The sequence below is a fragment of the Pristiophorus japonicus genome, chromosome 17 (genome assembly GCF_044704955.1).
Source record: "Pristiophorus japonicus isolate sPriJap1 chromosome 17, sPriJap1.hap1, whole genome shotgun sequence".
Lineage (NCBI taxonomy): Eukaryota > Metazoa > Chordata > Chondrichthyes > Pristiophoridae > Pristiophorus > Pristiophorus japonicus.
The window spans coordinates 86,268,684-86,287,330 of record NC_091993.1 but is presented as its reverse complement, the minus strand read 5'-3'; the positions used below and the strand labels follow the sequence as shown (position 1 = coordinate 86,287,330).

At 39.4% G+C, this 18,647-nt stretch overlaps 1 protein-coding gene across 3 annotated transcripts in view; it reads right to left on the bottom strand.

Moving 5' to 3' along the window:
• LOC139227840 (protein phosphatase 1 regulatory subunit 12A-like) overlaps positions 1-18,647 on the bottom strand; it is a 258,951-nt gene that overhangs the window by 46,510 nt on the left and 193,794 nt on the right. The gene's annotated exons all lie outside the window — the stretch shown is intronic.

The window sequence follows — 18,647 nt, the reverse complement described above, 5'->3', positions numbered from 1 at the left end:
AAAGATTACACATCAATGGGGCTCCCAATGATTGGTGAGATTTCTGACTTCAGATGGCTATGCCTAATTGTGGTTTGGTTATGAAATAACACACAGATGTGGCACGTAAACCCAATCATAAACTTGTACTGTCCTGAAAATATGAAAGAAATTTTGTAAATCAGTTTATTAACTCATTTTTGGAGATAACAGGAGCCATTGGTGGTGTGATCATCAATAGATGGGGAAAGAAAAGGTACCGTTTTGCAATAAAACTACGTTAACCACTCCTTCAGAAGCCAGGGTTGAAGTGCATTTTGTGGAGAGATCAGGGGAAATTTCCAGTTGAAGCAGTGGATGCTCAGCTGTCAAAAACTCCAGTTTGATTACCCTTTGCTCCAATAAAGTACAGCAAGATTTTAATTCTTTTTTTGCTAAATGTTTAAAAATAAGGTCCTCGTGCAAGTTATTACGAATTTTATAAACATATCTTGTTAATTATTCACTCATACTAAATCTTGACTACAATTTCTCAATGAAAATTTACATTTTATACATTCTTTCATTATTGGCTACATTTTGCATTCGGAGGAAAACAGTGTAAAAGTAATACTCTAAGTTGCACACTGGAACGTGCACTGCTTTTAAGAAACGGTCCTAAATTAATTACTATTTTTAATAATAAATCTGGTAACTTCTGTTCCTCCCCATTCTTTATAAAAGTTCACAATTAACTAATAGTTTGATACTGTACTTAATTTTACTTACTGTTCACCTATTCCTTGACCTGCATCGAAGCAGTAAGCTCCACACTCTGCCCAGACATACCTTACCATATTTGGAATTCAGCTGAGTAACCAGTGTATCCAAGACGAAGCAGCTCTATACCTAGAAAGGGCACAACTGAACTATATCCTAACCCTTCACATTTCAATGAAGCAGCATTTGAGAATTTCAGAATACAAAGTGAGCCTTTCTGAAACAAAGGTCACAGGCTTTGTAAGTTGTCAGAGAAATAGCTACATGATGTTGTAAATGGAAACAAATCAAAACGTACATTGTGTACAATACAGCACATTAACATTTTTATGGGCACTTCTAGAAACAGATTAGCAAAGAAAATAGAATCTGTGTGTTAATGAGGGCTGATGCAAGTACACTTAAATATGATAATGAATATTTGTAGAATTTATTGAAATGGTTGCATATTTTCTGCAGTAAGTTTGGTTCGGTTACATTAAAAAAGCCATCATAAAGTTAGATTCAAATAAATATTGTAAATTTGAGCTATTCTCTCTGGAGAACTAGACTTTTCAGAGCACAGGAGACATATTTAGTTGATGTGGACATTTAAATAAACATTTGATTATTTATAGCATATATAAACCGTAGTAAGTTTTATTATTAGGGTAAAATACAACTAAGTTTGAAAGTCAATTCAATTCTAACTGGATACTCTAATGCCTGTAGCACAAAAATTGTAGAGATCAGAATCCAACAGCTTTTCTGAGATAAGTTGGGTTAAAACAATTAGTGGGAGGAGGGTCAGTTAAATTTAAACTGCAACAATGCTGAAACTCTCTCTGAACATACGTCCTACAGATCAGCTAGCCAAACGAAAAAACCCTTTCATTCTGATAATCAGCAATGCGTAAAAAAGGCATCTAGACAAATAGTAGGCCGAGAAGTAAACCAGTTCAAATAATTTTTTTAGTAAGAATTGATAAATGGCAACAGTACAAACTGGATATCAGGGACAGAATAGCAATGGTATGCTAGCATTGAAAAACTTGAAAAATACCAATCTCACAGAAGACGGAACTCATACGATTGGACCTTTCCATGACTATGTATAGCTACAAGGCAGGAGCTCCACTTTGCTTTAAGGAATCTACAAGATTCCAATATAGCAAGATATTGCCAGAAATGAAACAGTAAAAGCAGAGGTTGGACTGAAAGGTGACACAGTCAGACAGATTTAGACAAAAGCATTCGCTGGGGCATGTCTTAAGAATTCTGGATTCTCACCCACCCTATGCAGCTATCCATGGAACAGTGAAAGGAATGCAGCACAAATGAAGAGCCTCCAGATGCTAGGCTGAAAAGCTATTGGGAAAAATGGACACTAACTACTGAGTCGGCATCTCAAGCTGTGCAAAGAAAGCTCAAATGGATAAATCTTCATGGTACAGCCGCATAATGCCAATAACTAGGCCTACCTTTGGTGATGGCCATCACTTTCAGCTCTCCCTGTGCCAACTTACATTTATATAGCGCCTTTAACATAATAAAACTTCCCTAGCCACTTCACAGGAGCTTTAACAAGACACAATTTGACACCAAGCCACATAAGCAGCTATTAGGACAGGGCTTGGTCAGAGAGGTAGGTTTTAAAGGACGAGAGAGGTAGAGAGAGATGGTGAGATTTAGTGAAGAAATTCCAGACCTTATGGCCTAGACAGCTGAAGGCACAGCCACCCATATATGGAGGGGTGAAGGAAACTGGGATTGCACGAGATGAGAAATGGAGGAATGCAAAGTTCTCAGAGGGTTGTTGTAGGGCTGGAGGATGTTAGAGAGACAGGGAATGGAGGGATTTGAACACTGGAATGATAATTTTTTTTGTCTTATAATACTCCTGTGAAGCACCTTGGGATGTTTACTACGTTGTTGTTGAAGCATTGTGGACCAGAAGCCAATGTAACTCAGCAAACACAGGGGTGATGGGTGAACAGGACTTGGTGTGACAGAAGCCACCAAAACCAAGCTGAAGATAGAATACAGATTTACAAGGTACCAGTTTTAATTGCATGTTAAAATAATTATGTAGTATAATTATTAACTTCCATTTACAAATAACCATAATTTTTCCAGGCAGGTGAAGCGAGAGAGGAATGGTGGTACAAACTGGGTTTTTGAATAGTCCTGTAACATTACCACTATGCTACCGTTTCCATTAAGTTATTGTTGGCCTCCAATGAACTTGGTTGAGATGATTTTGCCCAGGCAGTTTAAAGTTATGAGAACTGATCTTGTTTGGATAGAGTAAAATATCATGGTGTCAGTTGATCATTTTGTAACTTTGTGGCTTTCTGCTTCTGTCAGCTCCTTTCACAAACCACCATAACCTGCTCCTGTGTTATCTGATCAAATAATAGCGAGACAAAACAAAATGTATTCAGCAACACTCCTGCCTGCACCTTAGTCAGACAACATCTGTATAATGGCCTGGACTAATAATCTGGAAACAAGAGTTCAAATCCCTCCACAGCAGCTGGGGAATTTAAATTCAGTTGAATAAATCTGGAATAAAAAGCTAGTATCAGAAATGGTGACCATGTAAAAACTTATCTGGTTCACTAATGCCCTTTAGGGAAGGAAATCTGCTGTCCTTACCTGGTCTTCCAGACCCAAAGCAATGTGGTTGACTCTTACCTGCCCTCTGAAAGCCTCTCGAGGGCAATTAGGGATGGATGATAAATGCTGGCCTTGCTAGCGATGCTCACATCCCGTGAATGATTAAAAAAAACTTGTCCTCAGGAAAATAATGTTTTGTTGCAGTGAAATGGTTCATTCAACAAAGAGTCAAACAATGGTCAGTAAAAACCGAACACAAAGATCAATCAAAAACATTTTAAGATTTACTTTAAATTGTATACTTTCAGTGCTTATGAATAGTAGGAATTAAAATGGTTATTGACATTTTAATTGAGTTGAAGCCCATGGAATAAAAGGGACAGTGGTAGCATGGATACGAAATTGGCAAAGTGACAGGAAGTAGAGTAGTGGTGAACGGTAGTTGTTTGGACTGAAGGAAGGTATAAAGTGGTGCTCCCCAGGGGTCGATACTAGGACCACTGCTTTTCTTGTATAAATAAATAAATATATATATATGGACTTGGGTGTACAGGGCACAATTTCAAAATTTGTAGATGACACAAAACTTGGAAGTAGAGTGAACAGTGAGGAGGATAGTGATAGATCTCAAGAAGACATAGACAGGCTGGTGGAATGGGCGGACACGTGGCACGTGAAATTTAACGCAGGAAAGTGCGAAGTGACAGTTTGGTAGGAAGAATAAGGAGAGGCAACATAAGCAAAAAAGTACAATTCTAAAGGGGGTGCATGAACAGAGACCTGGGGGTATATGTGTATAAATCAATGAAAGTGGCAGGGCAGGTTAAGAAAATGGTTAAAAAAGCTTACATGACCCTGGGCTTCATAAATAGAGGCAGAGAGTACAAAATCAAGGAAGTTATGACGAACCTTTACAAAACACTGCTCACCTCAACTGGAGTATTGTATCCAATTCTGGGCACTAAACTTTAGGAAGGATGTGAAGGCCTTAGAGAGGGGGCAGAAAAGATTTACAAGAATGGGTCCAGGTTTAAGGGACTTCAGTTACATGGATAGACTGGAGAAGCTGGGGTTGTTCTCCTTAGGAGTAGAGAAGATTGAGAGGAGATTTGATAGAGCTGTTCAAAATCATGAGGGGTCTAGACAGAGTAGGGAGAGAGAGAGAGAGAGAGAGAGAGAAAAAGAGAGAGAGAGAGAAACAGTTTCTATTGGCAGAAAGGTTGAGAATCAGAGGGCACAGATTTAAGGTGATTGGCAGAAGAACCAAAGGTGACATGAGGAAAAACTTTTTTTTAAAACGCAGTGAGTGGTTAGGATCTGGAATGCACTGCCTGAGAGGGTGGTGGAGGCAGATTCAATCCTGGCTTTCAAAAGGGAATTGTAAGTACCTGAAGGAAAAAAAAATTGTAGGGCTACGGGGAAAGGGCGGGAGAGAGACTAGCTGAGATGGCTCTTGCCGAGAGCCTGCATGGGCCCGACGGGCCAAATGGCCTCCTTCTATGATTCTATGAAATTTCCGTAAAGGTAGTTAATCTAAATAATAAACTTGCTTTGATACAAAATATCAAAACAAATCGTATTCCTTTAGCTACAATCAAAACCAGATGCCTATTCACAAATGATAAAGAGCATGACAGATCTTTATTTGTAGAGGGCATTAAATTATCAGGAAGAAGTTTTTACAATTCCAGTGTTAAATCTATGCGCAAGGAGTGAAAGCTGTACCCTCTCAGAAACCTTGTATTCAGTAGTTCAAATCACTGTCGCAATCAAAAAAATGGGGAAAAAAAACCATAACAGAAACAGAGGCTGTGCAATATTTCTGTGTATTTAACATTTCTCAGATGAACAATGGTTTCAAGCACGTGAGGAATATCTATCGTGAAAGAATCTGGAGAGTACATGAAAGTTACATTCTGTGTGTTTATAGTCTCTATTTCAATATACAAGGACTAAGTATTAGAAGGGATTAGGAACCATAATGTGGTAAGCCTTCTCTGATAAAACTATCACCTTCAGTCATTTTTCATAACGAGATACATTGATGAATAAAACCTACAACTTTTTGGAAAACAGCACAACTGAAAATCTAGTAAAACACATCACTGGTAAACTAGTAGGCCATGGAGGGAACCACTCTAAATCAGCCTCAGAAACATGTGTTGTCTGGCATTACACTATGCGAGAGATAATAAATGTTTCTTTATTCTATGTATATTCTTTTGAAATTGACGTATAATTTTTGCAGCATTCCAATACATCTCAACACTTCAATTGTTTTATCCACTCAGAATAATCTTAAGGCAGCAATTTAACTATTGCAGAATCAATTTATTGTAGAGATGCACACATATTCAAGTAGGTATTCAAGAACTGCAAATTAAAATCTGGATTGCAGTTACCCAATAGCACTGAATTACAAAATAATGTTTGCTTCTTTTCCTCTTCATAAACTTTTATGCAACCCTTATGTAGGAAGCCAACTGTTGGAGTTCTGAACCATAATGGAGAACTGTTTGAGCATGTGTACGTCTTATACATGAGAAACTTCCTGCATTAGGACTTTGTTATTATTAAAGACCAGGCTGAAAATGGCATTCACCAGAACCTCATATCAGTATGAATAAACAGCTGAGACATAAACAACTGCGACACGTGCCTGCACCTGCAAATTAATAAGTTCAACATCCTTTCTTGGGTAGTGCAGAGCCATATCATTGCATTTAGGGGCATTCACCACCAGGTCACACTGAATAGCCCACTGTTCAAGTTGATGATTATGAATTAAAAGTGATCATAAAACTATCAGATTGTCATTAAAAACTCAATTGCTACACTAATGGGATGGAAACCTGCTGTTCTCACCCGGTCTGGCCTATGTGTGACTCCAGTTTCACACCAACGTGGTTGATTCTTAACTGCCCTCTGAAGTGCGCTAACAAACTGGTATTGGGCAACTAAGGATGGGCAATAACTGCGACCTTGACAGCGATGCCACATGCTTAGAATGAATAATTTTAAAAATTAGAGTGCACTAGGAACATAGGAACAGGAGTAGGCCATTTAGCCCCTTGAACTTGTTCCACCATTCAGCGAGATCACTAATCTTCCAGTAATACTTTCAAAAATATCCGCAACAGACACATCAATTATGACCCTTACAATGATACCCAACACATCGCTGTTGAAGAGAATGAAAAGGCTGGGCGACGGTGGGCCTCCCTCTTTCCTCTTTAGAGAGAGGTAGGTTCAGTGAGTCCTGATTCACTTTCATGGATGTTGAAGCTGGAAGATATGCTGGATAAAATCCAACATTTTGGCAATGTACTTCCAGCACCTTCATAAGAACTCCATGAGGCACTTGGTTGAAAGTCTTATGAAACTCTTATGAAATCAATGAAATTGGGTTTCCCCTCAGCCAACCTGATTAAAGCCACAACTTCTCCTACACATTTCTAATGTGCACAATCCTGCTTCTTCCTTTCGAATTACTCTGTGGCCTTCTACAGCATCCAATATACACACTGCAACAACCTGAAGAACCATTAATACTTCAAGGTTCCTTGGCAGTTTTTGGTTTCACGAGAGTGCTTCTCCTTGTAGGTTCTGAATACGGAGGGTTATTTGTGCTTCAAACAGAATCCTATTTCACAGCCTTAGAAGGGCAAGTTCATACCCAACATCCTGTATGTGAATGGCTCAAGTTTGATCTGTGTAGCTGCTCATGGATTCTAGCAATGAGAGAGAGAAACCGCTGGACATCCCAATCCAACAAATTCTTCATTAATCCTGGACCAATTCTGACAGCAGAGCTGCTGAAACCTAGTCCTCGTGTCAGACACAGCCACAGTAAAAGCATTTTGCAGTGATGGCCCCGTCTATTTTAGTCCTTGAAATAATGGCTGTTTAAAGACAGTCATGTCAGATGTGTGTATTTAATCAAGCAGGACTGACTACACTGCTGCCTCTCATCAGTCATACTGCGACACAGGCATCTACAAATCCTGATTATGCTCCAACACTCTTCAGGCCCACTTCTATGCTAGGACACTTTCACTCATGCATTGGCCTGTATAATTTGCCTTCTATCAGTGGACATTTTGTCACTTTAGTATCAGGTGCACATTCATGAGGTGGTGCATAACTTAGATATTTGTAGAGACACTTCAAAACCCGTGCTGGTATCTGTAACAGTAGCGAATGCGGTGTACCTGGGTAGCAATGATACCGATGCTGCAGACTGATGCTGGAGTCCAGATTACTTTGCTCACGTGAGAAGAAAAACCAGTATTACTTAATTTACCATAAGACTTCAAAGAAGACTATTGATGTATATTTTTGGAGAATGTCACTGCAATGAATAGGTACGTATAATGCTGTTTGAACACATTAGATGAAGCAGATGCCTACTAAAGTCATGGATATAAACCCAACATACTTTTAGAAACTCTTTCAACCATGTCTGTATTAAAGAAATTGGCAACACTGGTGTCAAAATCGATCAAGGGTCTGCTGGTGTGCTCTTTTTAAACTCAGTAGTTGAACAATGTTTTGTTCTTTTGACAATTACAATTTTGAATCTCCCAATATAAACCAGGAAGTACTTAGTTTGGTTTTGGGTCATGATACAAACTCATTGTATATTACTCATTATAAAACTAAGTAGACAAAGGTAAACCATGAACAAGCAGACACCAACCAAGTACAAAATAAATACTGGATGCATGAGAGGTTTGTCAAGATCTTAAAGAGAAGGATTACACCTGAAATATGAACTCATCTTTCAGATGCTAATTGACCTGCTGCACATTTTACATTTATATATCTACCAGTCAATCTCTCATGGTGTTGCACATGGACAAGACCAAGGACATGGTTACAAGGCATGGGGATAATTGAAACCAGGTGAGAGAGTGGGAAGGGGCAGACAAGAGGAGAATAGAGCAAAGGGGAGAAGAGGAAAGAGGACAGAGAACCAGGAAGTTTCTCATGGAGGTGGTGGAGGAAGAGAGAAATAGTTCTATGGACTGACCACTTTATCTCATGTTGGTTGAATGTTGACCGAGAGCGATTTGGTACTTTTGAGGGATGGGGGAGGTGGTCAGCCAGAAGTCAGAATGCTGCTTATGGTGGCACTGTCAAAGTCCCAAGTATTTCTCAGTACAGAACAAGGTTTCATGGGAGAAAACAGAAACTGGAAGTTGAGGATCCCAGAATGTTGCTCAGTTGGTGTACGGTTGGAGGTACGGAGATGTTGCTGCCGCCGCCAAAATAAAACATGATCAGTTGGGAGGAAATGGTTAATCACCCAATTCGTGTACACAAATGGCCTTCAAGTTCTGCTAATGGTGGATATTTTAGTGACTTAATGTATAGGCTGATTGTCAAAATCTTCAGCAAGGATATGGGTCAAGACTTCCACTGCGGAAGAGAACATTTTGATCAGAATGCTGCCCATTCAATCTTTGACAAGTTGCTCTAACTGACAGTATGGAACAAATGGTTTCTTTGTTTATGACTCCTCTACTACAAAAGGAGGTAAGCAGGGGAATTAAAAGAAAGTGAAAGTTGTGATAGAATTTGCTTAAACAAGCACAGAGGTAACTGCTGGTCAGCCCTCAGGAGGGAACTCAGGGTCAGGACATTAGTTGAGCCCACTATGCTGAATGAGTTCTATAATATGACCCTCAGACATACATTTTCGGACTGTTGCAGCTATTCAACTTATTAAAATATATATACACACACACACACAATAGGTAATACCGTATAATACATGTGCACATATCTTTGAAAGAAAACCTGAGTGATGACTTGCCGTATCCTCACAATGCTTTTCAAGGATATCAGCACATATTTGTTCTGTTTGTATTGTAAATGGTATATCGGTAGATCACAGCATGCTCCTTTAGTAATTGAACATAGATAACTGTGTTGTCAAAGTTGTGCTACAAGTGAGAAAGCAAAGGGGAGAAGGCAGACAGGAGCTTGTACTAAGTACTTAGTGAAAAATTCTAGCTCCAGGATGGGGCTCTCTATAGTGTGGGAATTAGGGAAGCCCACTTAATTATCTGTTAAGGCAAGGTTCAGCATTATCAAAACTAATTTTTGTAATTACTTACTAGTAAAATGAATCTGTGCAAAATAGATGTTTCAAATTGCCACGGAAATGGCACTCAGAGTCAAGAATGTGGCTCAAAATTATTAATATATTGTGCAACAGTAAAGTAATGACTGCTATCCTGTCCAATGAAAATAGTAATGTTATTGTAGCTCTGGCAACAAAAGTTTTAGAATATCAAAATAAATTAAGTGTACAAAACATCCCATCAGTGTGAACTAAATCATGCCAAAATATTGGAACAAATACTTCTTTATTGTAAGGCACCAATGCATCATATCTTTAATATACCTCTTCTCAATAGAGAAAGAGAATTCCACTCTGGACATTCCTGTTAATTATACAATTACTTTTACTTTTATACAATTAAGAACTGTGAGGGGGATCTCAAAATCTAAATGCATAAAAGCATTGCTTCACCATAATATTACTGTTGGTTTAATGTTAATTTTCCCATAGGAAAGCTTATTTTAAAAAATGTGTTCATTGCTAAATTTTTTAATGACTTTGATGATTCATGGGTTAACAAAAACTCAATGTTACGGTCAATTTTAGCAGGTTTGCCGTTAGCCTTTACACCAAATACAAAATCAAATTCAAAGAATTGTAACTGTGCTGCAACTATTACCTCATAAACATTGTTTTATAAACATGAAAATTTAAACTTGCAAGACTGAACTTTTGGAGTATTCTATTCTATCTTGGCTTGGCTCCCTTTTAACTTGTGGGTTCTCTGGCTACTGCTTTCATACATATGGTGAAGGTAGCTTTGGCCATCCCACAATGTTTTCCATTCCAAAAGTTGCAAATACAAACTTTCCCTTGGTATCAGCTAAGGATGTTATAACAATGCAATACATACACAAACCAATGATGTTGCTAACATTTAGTATTATCCAGCATACAAAAATGGAAGTTATATTGAATGAAAGTTGCCAGTAAGATCAGTATTAATGCCCAGTCCAAGTATAACAGATCAGATAAAGGCAGAGCAATACCAGAAAGGGCACTTTAAATTGATTGATCTACTCCTTCATAATAATTGGCACTAGCAGCAAATGTTGATTTAAACCATATTGGGAAATAAAACATGGCATTGAAACCAAAAGAAAGTTTAATGCCAGATTCATATCAATGAGTTTTTTTGAAAAAAAAGATGCATCAAAAATGGGTTTTAACACTCAACCTCAGAACAGCACCATCTACTGTACCAGTGTGACATTCTCATTTCCTGTTATGAAACAGGAAAGAATCTCAAGGCAGATTTGCTGGCACATTTACAAATTCAAACTCTGGCATTTTTTTTCCCTAATAAAGTTACAAAATGATTCTCCCTGAAATAACGGTCACTGGGTGTTTCACTTCATGTATTGATGGTTTCAAACAATCGGCAGCATTTGCAGTGGGTAATAACGGCGAACTAACAGCGTTCACTGTTATTACTCCTTTGAAATTGACCTCAACTTCAGGATATAGCACATGCACATCTAAATGCAGAAATCCTGAAGTTGCGGTCAGTCAATCACTGCTCAGACACTGGCTGCACTGTGGATCCTCCCCCATAACCAGCAGTGAAATTGATCAAAACTTGGGCTCTTTGACGATATCATCACTGTTAAATACCCCTTTAAATGTCTAGTCTATTTGCATTAGGTGTAACTAGGGTTCTAATAGCATATTGACTGGTAAACAAATGTTCTGGCCCTTGAAAAGCTAATTTTAATTTTGTGGAGTGTCAAATTTCGCAATGATAAAAATTACAACTTAATATATATATTTGTTTTTAAAGTTTGTTCATGACATTTCAGGTTCTACCTTATCCCCTCGTGAGAGTCTCAATCTTTATTATTATCTAACATTATTTAAAAGTCCTGATAAAAGCAGGTTTTCATTTCCTGGTTTGAGAGAATTCTGCAATGTGATTGGCGGCTCAGACAGCTCGTTAACATCACAGCAGCTCACACTAGGGATGCTGCTGTGATGTCAATGAGCTGTCTGTGAGCAGCCAATCACATTGCAGAATTCCCACGGCGCTGAAATCGCTTGAACGTCGAAAAAGGCAAACTTCTCGCCAGAGATTGAGCAATCTCAGTGGGCAGCTTTCTTCAGGGACAGTGGTTAAAGCCTTTGCTTCGGCACTGGCTGCAAATTCTGGGCCATTGCTGTAAAACTAGTGGGTGGCTACAGTAGTCTTTTTTTTGCAGGGAATTACATCTTTTCATTTGCTTGATGTGCACTTCAGTAAATACCCAGGATTCTTTGACCCCATGTGGTCCTCTACAAACTAATTTATAGCATGAAACATAAAAACATAATAGGAGTAGGCCTTACAACCCCTCACGCCTACTTTGCCATTCAATATCATGGCTGAACTTCTGCATTAACTACATTTTCCCGCCCTATCCCCATATCCCTCGATTCCCTTAGTGCCCAAGAATCTCTCTCTCAATCTTGAATGTACTAAATGATGGGGCATCCACATCCTTCTGGGGTAGCGAACTCCAAAGAGTCACAACTCTTTATCCTGAGACTTTGATCCCTAGTTCTAGACTCTCCAGTAAGAGAAAACAGCCTCTCGGCATCTACCCTGTCAACTCTCTAAGAATTTTATATGCTTCATTGAGATTATCTCTTATTCTTCTAAACTCCAGAGAATATAGGCCTATTCTACTCAAACATTAGGAACGTACTGAAAATAATCATATTAGACTAGCAGATCTCCTGTGGTATTTTTCTTGCTGAATTAAGAGGTAATACTGTTGCAGTTGAGAGGTGCGCATCTCCAATGGAAGGATTTGAAAATAAGTTTGTAATGCATCTGCTCAGAGATATTGAACTAAGTTATTTTTTCATTTGTTCCAAGAAAGTGAATTGTAGTTTCCTTATCTATTGCAGGTAAATATATAATTAGTTCTACTCACATACCCGAGTTATATTTTAAAGAGTTGTGTGCATATCTCACAGGAGGTAAGCAACTCATCAACTGAGGTATCAAATGTCCCATCTCCTTAGGGCACAGGTTTTATAAAAGGCAAATAAATATATTTAACATTATGCTAATTTATACCTTTCCTTCTTTACCAAATATAAGTACTGTTGCAAAGATGTTACTAAAAGGTTCTGCTTAAATAAACATTCAAATTCAGGAATTTTATTCAGAACCTCCTACCAAAATGTAATAATGTGTCACTTGTTTCAATCATATTTAAGGAAGTGCAACTGCTCTTGGTGATATTACAGCATTTAAATAAAAATTAAACAAAAGCCTTTGAACAGCAATTGCATTTCTATCTTTTCCCAGCATAGTTACTTCAAAAAGGCTGCAAAGATCATGCTCCAAGCTGCTTTGACAACTTATTAAAAAAAAGTTTCTGGTTATTTCCAATGTTCCTATAAAATGGTTTCTGTGGGGTTTCCCCCATTTTGATGCCTAGGAGTGAAGGCGGCTAACAGCCAGCAAGTTTGGGATGCTCTGTGAATGGCCAGTATCATTGACAATCATAAAAATATTCTGGTTTTATTAATTGCTTATACTTAATTGATTCACTTTGTAAATTCTTAGCAGGTTTTCACTGGAAGTTTATGAATTTGTGCTACTTGGTTTGGTTCAGTACATTTCCTAACTCTTCTGTTTTCTTTGCTGCACTTTTATGAACATTAAACTTGAGCCATGGTTGCAAGTGTAACATATCGAGTGTACAGCACAGTAACAGGCCTTTCAGCTGAATTGGTCTATGCTGACGTTTATGCACCACACGAGCCTCCTCCCACTTCAACTAACTATCAGCATATCCGCCTATTCTCTTCTTCTCCTGTGCTTATCTAGCTTTCCGCTTAAATGTATCGATGCTATTCACCTCAACTACTACTTGTGGTAGAACGTTCAACATTTTTACCACTCTTTGGTTGAGAAGATTCTCCTGAATTCCCTACTGTATTTATTAGTGACTATCTTTAGTTTATGACTCCCCAAATGGAAATATTTTCTCACTGTCTAACCTATCATAGACCACTATCCAGTCACCCCTCATCTTTCTCTTTTCTGGAGAAAACAGCCCCAGACTGTTTGGCCTTTCCTGATAAGCATATCCTCAATTCTGGCATGATCCTTGTGAATCTTCTTTGCACCTTATCCAACGTCTCTATATCCTTTTTAGAATATGGAGACCAGAACTGTGCACAGTACTTCAAGTACACCAACCTTGCACGTTAAACATGATATCTTAAGTGTGACAGACACAGGCAAACATAGAAACATAGAAAATAGGTGCAGGAGCAGGCCATTCGGCCCTTCGAGCCTGCACCACCATTCAATATGATCATGGCTGATCATGCAACTTCTGTACCCCCCACTCCTGCCTTCTCTCCATATCCCCTGATCCCTTTAGCCATAAAGGGCCACATCTAACTCCCTTTTGAATATATCCAACTAACTGGACTCAACAACTTTCTGTGGTAGAGAATTCCACAGGTTCACCACTCTCTGGGTGAAAAAGGTTTCTCTTCATCTCGGTCCTAGATGGCTTACCCCTTATCCTTAGACTGTGACCCCTGGTTCTGGACTTCCCCAACATCGGGAACATTCTTCCTGCCTCTAACCTGTCCAATCCGGTCAGAATTTTACATGTTTCTATGAGATCCCCTCTCATTCTTCTAAATTCCAGTGAATATGAAGCCTAGTCGATCCAGTCTTTCTTCATATGTCAGTCCTGTCATCCCAGGAATCAGTCTGGTGAACCTTCGCTACACTCCCTCAATAGCAAGAATGTCCTTCCTCAGATTAGGAGACCAAAACTGCACACAAAACTCAAGGTGTGGTCTCACCAAGGCCCTGTACAACTGCAGCAAGAGCTCCCTGTTCCGATACTCAAATCCTCTCGCTATGAAGGCCAACATGCCATTTGCTTTCTTTACTGCCTGCTGTACCCGCATGCCTACTTTCATGGCACCCAGGTCTCGTTGCACCTCCCCTTTTACTAATCTGTCACCATTCAGATAATAATCTGCCTTCCTGTTTTTGCCACCAAAGTGGATAACCTTACGCTTATCCACATTATACTGCATCTGCCATGCATTTGTCCACTCACCTAACCTGTCCAAGTCACCCTGCAGCCTCTTAGATTCCTCCTCACAGCTCACACTGCCACCCAGCTTAGTGTCATCTGCAAACTTGGAGATATTACATTCAATTCCTTCATCTAAATCATTAATATATATTGTAAAGAGCTGGGGCCCCAGCACTGAACCTTGTGGTACCCCACTAGTCACTGCCTGCCATTCTGAAAAGGACCCGTTTATTCCCACTCTTTGCTTCCTTCCTGCCAACCAGTTCTCTATCCACGACAATACATTACCCCCAATACCATGTGCTTTAATTTTGTACACTAATCTCTTGTGTGGGACCTTGTCAAAAGCCTTTTGAAAGTTCAAATACACCACATCCACTGGTTCTCCCTTATCCACTCTACTAGTTACATCCTCAAAAAATTCCAGAAGATTTGTCAAGCATGATTTCCCTTTCATAAATCCATGCTGACTTGGAACGATCCTGTCACTGCTTTCCAAATGCGCTGCCATTCTGATTGATTCCAGCATTTTCCCCACTACCGATGTCAGGCTATAATTCCCTTGTTTTCTCTCTCCCTTCTTTTTAAAAAATTAGCTACCCTTCAATCCATAGGAACTGATCCAGAGTCCATGGAATGTTGGAAAATGAACACCAATGACTAATTATTTCTAGTACTTCTTTAAGTACTCTGGGATGCAGATTATCAGGCCCTGGGGATTTATCGGCCTTTAATCCCATCAATATCCCTAACACATTTCCTGACTAATAAGGATTTCCCTCAGTTCCTCCTTCTCGTTAGACCCTCGGTCCCCTAGTAGTTTCGGGAGGTTATTCGTGTCTTCCTTAGTGAAGACAGAACCAAAGTATGTGTTCAATTAGTCTGCCATTTCCTTGTTCCCCATTATGAATTCACCTGATTCTGACTGCAAGGGGCCTACATTAGTCTTCACTAATCTTTTTCTCTTCACATATCTATAGAAGCTTTTGCAGTCAGTTTTTATGTTCCCTGCAAGTTTACTCTCATACTCTATTCCCCCCGCCTCCTAATTAAATCCTTAGTCCTCCTCTGCTGAATTCTACATTTCTCCCAGTCCTCAATATAACCTTATATATATTATTCCATTACGAAGACAAAGTTTTCTTCTTTATAGGACACAAAGTCCAATTGATGAGAATTAAACAGTGTTTGAGCTCAAAGTTTAACTGCTGTTCAGGCTATAGATTAAACCTGCCTTTCTGATCCTCTTCATTTTTAAGTCAGATTGGTAGAGTCAATTAAGATGCTACAGACATTCTGACACTGCTATGACTGTCATTGTCTCTTTGTATATTGTTTTTTTTTAAAAAAGTCGATACCTCAAGAGTAATGGCGAGGAAATGGAGAAGTGGCATTACCATGTTATCTATTATAGTGCAGAATGGGAGAGAGAAAATAACAGCAACTATGCTGATGCTTGTGGGGGGTACTGGGGAAGGAGAAGGGACTCCAAGAGGAAAAAGAAAATCGCTCATCAAATTCTTTAATACATACAAGATGCTTTACGGCAATAAGAGATTCAACAGCAGATGGGTTGGGCTCGGGAAGAGCTAAATGATGTTAGAAAAACAAAATTATATGGTCTTTGTAATGGAGAAGACATGGGGTCAGAAATCAGCATGGGTATGTCTTTCCTTTAACTAAATTCAGTTCAACCTCCATGAACAAATGAATTGCTACTTAAACAAAAACACAGCAGGTGTGCTTGTAAAAATACTGGCAGGAGGATGCATTTAAAATGTGACAAACTTACACAAGCAGTTTCCATCATAAATGTAGACATGAGTTTATAATGGAAAAGCTTGACAGGAAGTACACATAGTTATCAGATTTTTTAATACAATAGTTGATTTTCTGTGGTGTTGCATGTGGGAAGTCAAGACCAAAGGAACTAATTAGAAAGCCAGTGTCCAGAATTCAAAATGTTAGTAGTGGTGTTTGGGTCAAGATGGTGTTTAGTGGAGGGGGTTAGTTGGGGACAGTGAAAGAAAGTCGTTGGCGAGGGGAGGTGAGCGGGGAAGAGAATGAGAAAGTGAGCGGGGAAGAGATATCAAATCTATGTTCAGTGTGTGAAGTGGGATTTAAGAATCGAGATCCCAGTTTCTCACACATATCAGTCAGAAGCCAATACGCAGCTGTGGTACTCACTTTCCAATGATGGGTCATCAGTTGCAATGTGCAAAACAAAAATTTGAAAGTGCTTGACTTTGTTGCTAAGGCACAAGGGGAAAGCTTGTTGTGATGCATGCTCCTCCTGAAGGTTGAGTTAGGATTCAGCACCAGCAACCAGAGGGATCACGGAGGATTGATCAGATAGCATCAGGCTGGTCTGCACTTATACTCGGCAATAGAAACATAGAAAATAGGTGCAGGAGCAGGCCATTCAGCCCTTCTAGCCTGCACCGCCATTCAATGAGTTCATGGCTGAACATGAAACTTCAGTACCCCATTCCTGCTTTCTCGCCATACCCCTTGATCCCCCGAGTAGTAAGGACTTCATCTAACTCCCTTTTGAATATATTTAATGAATTGGCCTCAACTACTTTCTGTGGTAGAGAATTCCACAGGTTCACCACTCTCTGGGTGAAGAAGTTTCTCCTCATCTCGGTCCTAAATGGCTTACCCCTTATCTTTAGACTGTGACCCCTGGTTCTGGACTTCCCCAACATTGGGAACATTCTTCCTGCATCCAACCTGTCCAAACCCGTCAGAATTTTAAACATTTCTATGAGGTCCCCTCTCACTCTTCTGAACTCCAGTGAATACAAGCCCAGTTGATCCAGTCTTTCTTGATAGGTCAGTCCCACCATCCCGGGAATCAGTCTGGTGAATCTTCGCTGCACTCCCTCAATAGCAAGAATGTCCTTCCTCAAGTTAGGAGACCAAAACTGTACACAATACTCCAGGTGTGGCCTCACCAAGGCCCTATACAACTGTAGCAACACCTCCCTGCCCCTGTACTCAAATCCCTTCGCTATGAAGGCCAACATGCCATTTGCTTACTTAACCGCCTGCTGTACCTGCATGCCAACCTTCAATGACTGATGTACCATGACACCCAGGTCTCGCTGCACCTTCCCCCTTCCTAATCTGTCACCATTCAGATAATAATCTGTCTCTCTGTTTTTACCACCAAAGTGGATAACCTCACATTTATCCACTTAGACTACTTTAAACGCTTGGGTGGGTTTTCTGCAATTTCGGTTTCTTCAATTGGTCAAAAGAGCAACAAAATTAAAGATTTGAGATTTTCACTGAAATCTTTTTGAAGTGAGCACATATAATACGGAGTGAGAGCAGGGGGAGTTCAAGATCAGAAGGGGCAGTCATGTCATGTCAGTCAAGCCCCACTTTAATTAATGGTTTGCTTAATGCCACCAAGGTCAGGAGTCCAACATGAGCATCAAGCGAGTTATTCTGCCGCTAAATACCATGGTAAAACAGCTATCGTTAACACTGCAGCATACTAACCCATTTATTCCATGCACAAGGTTTTTAATTTCAGTTCATAGGGGATGTGGCTCTGTCTAGAGGGATTACTTTGTTGCTGTGAGCATGGATAGCATGTGGTGGGAACAGTAATGTTTTGTAAAACATATGAATCATTATGTAATACAAACAGAAAATGCTGGCAGGTAGGTCAGGCAACATCTGCAGGGGTAAAAATAGTTAATGTTTCAGGTGGATGCCTTTCAACAGAACTTTCAATCGTTAACTCTGTTTCTCTCTCGACAGATGCTGCCTGACCTGCTGCATGTATCCAGCATTCCCTTTTTAGTTTAGATTTCCAATATCTGCAGTGTTTTGCTGTTAAATTATGTAACTGTCCTGCATGTTGTGTCACAGCATCCCCTTTGCATATAATGTGGCCATAGTGAGAGAAGAATGAATTTGACCTGTGTGGTTCTTGATTGTGTTACTCTTCAGCTAATCAAATGCATTTCATTAACCTTTTGTATTTTTGATCCAACATTGGAAAATGTATTCCTTCATCGCCTACTTCTCCAATTTTCCCAGAGCAGGTGAACAGAGAATGTGCGTTATAAAGTAAGCCATGGAATGTGACATTTTTAACAAATTTTTGA